The 2175-nt window shown below is 42.3% G+C and overlaps 1 pseudogene; it reads right to left on the reverse strand.

Moving 5' to 3' along the window:
• Positions 1–1228: 1228 nt before the first annotated feature.
• LOC102813928 lies at positions 1229–1971 on the reverse strand (annotated as a pseudogene).
• Between the last annotated feature and the right edge of the window lie 204 nt (positions 1972–2175).

The raw sequence follows: 2175 nt of genomic DNA on the forward strand, positions 1-2175 counted from the left end.
GTATATTCAGATTTAGCACATGCAACTCACTGTTTTATAAGTTAGAGAATCCTGCTTCTAAGGGCTCAATAAGAGCACCTTCAGGCACACTGACTGATAATTTGAATCAATGTTTCAGGCCAAATGTCTTCCTGTTTTCATTCTGCCACCACGACTCTACTAAGGGCAGTTTAGAACATCATTGGCTACATTATGGTTCTTTTGACCTAAACAAATGAAATTAAGATGGACACAAAGGATCTTCCCATAATACTGTTATTCTTGGCCATGCTCAGAATCTTGTTACATCATGAAGGGTTTTGTATGGCTGTTATGGAGGAATCTCAGAGTCTTTTGAGTCCCATTATGGACTCCCTGCTAGAAATTTATTTGAGTCAGGGAAACCTGTTTCAACCTATTCTTTTTTTTTTTTTAAAGTGTGATAAAGTTTATTGAATTAAATTTTTCTATTTACAACTAACAGTACATCTACATACTATTTGGCTATTCTACATGGGAACATTATATCCAAATGAGTTTAAGACATGATGAGTAGGCTCAAATATAAACACACACATTCACACTAATTGTTAAAAATATCAGTGCATTTTTAACATTTAAACTAAACATTAAAAACATTAGTGCATACATTATACCCCTCCTGTAAAGTCAGCTTTGATTCCAAAACCTAGTTTCAAAGATCAGTCTCTAGTTTTGAAGATGAATCGAGATACAAACCATATGATTCTAAACTCTAGGTATTTTGTACAATTGCTGTCTTATTGGACTACATTATATAGTTGTTAAAAGGACACTGCTTAGTGGGGGCACCATCTGGTATTTTTAACCAGACAGCTGGATTTTCCCCCTCCCTCCCAAACTTTGGCCAAGAATTCTACATTGTGACAACTGAAAGGGCCCGGTGATACTTCAGAATTCATCCCATTAATGCTTGGAGGTAACAGAAGCAGGCCCACATCCTCTTTTAATTCTCCCGTACTACACAACTCACAAATGATTCTGAAATTAGAACATTTACCACTGTACTTAAAAATATAGGGATGTGGAGAATCAGCTAAAACACGGAAAAAGGAAGTCAGGGATGGATGGGTAGATAGGTAAACAAAGAGCCAAGCTGCTCTGTGCTTTAACTAAAACAACTCAGGAGGCCAACAGCAACAGACCTGCTCAATCTACCTTCCAAAGCAGAATAAGAGTAGGAAGCTCAGGTCTGAGTTTGCTACTATGCCTAGCTTCCACTGGTGATGAGGAGGTCGTTTGCAGGATCTCTACTCCTTCTGCACAACACGATGGATGCACCCAACATGCTCAACAGGCAAATGACAGTGCTGCCCAGATAACATGCATCATGATTTCCTGTAGTATCTTCACAACTAGAGCCTCACACCCCTCAGCATAGAGATCCGTAGCGTGGGCCAAGATGCCATTATAGCTGCTGGCAGTCTCTCTGCAGCAACTAAAAGGGACACCCTGGTTTTAGGTTTCTTTGAACCAGTCTATTTTCCCAGTCTGAGTAGTTGTGGATCCCACAACAGTGCAGCTGTCTTTATACATAATCAATAGTCAGGCTAGTAGCATCAGGATTGGTTCCACTGTAAGTCTTATACACTTTCTGAATGCTGTGATCAACTTCATTTTCCACCTTTGCTTCGTAAACGTATCCCAAAACAACAACAACACTTCTGTGGTAAAAACCAAATGTAGGATGATGACAAATGTGGCAAGTCCATAGTGGCTTTCCCAGATTGTGGTGTAGCAGCCAATTAGCCCAATAATGAACAGCAGGGCCCCCACAGCTATGAGAACTAGAGCAGGGATGAGTGTGTACACATTTTCCAAGAAGTGGCCATAATCATCATAAGTGATGAAGACATAGGCTCCCACATAACATAAGATGCCTGCTGCTCCCCAGAATATCAGGTTGAGAAAGACCAGCACAGTCTTGGAGGAGGTGATACTGCACTAGCCCATCATGCTGGTGGCCCACTGCAGTCCTGCTAGGAAAGCTGGGGCTGCGCTCAGAGAGCGAGGCAGGAATGGCTGTGATGCTGTCGGGCTGGACACTGCACTAGCAGAGTGCTGCTCCCCACACCCTCAGCAACTTCGCTTATCCCCCACCCCCAGCATCACCTCACTCCTCCTCCACTACATCACAGCAGTCCCCCAGTGCTCAAC

This window comes from Chrysochloris asiatica, unplaced genomic scaffold, assembly GCF_000296735.1.
Source record: "Chrysochloris asiatica unplaced genomic scaffold, ChrAsi1.0 scaffold00056, whole genome shotgun sequence".
Classification (NCBI taxonomy): Eukaryota; Metazoa; Chordata; class Mammalia; order Afrosoricida; family Chrysochloridae; genus Chrysochloris; species Chrysochloris asiatica.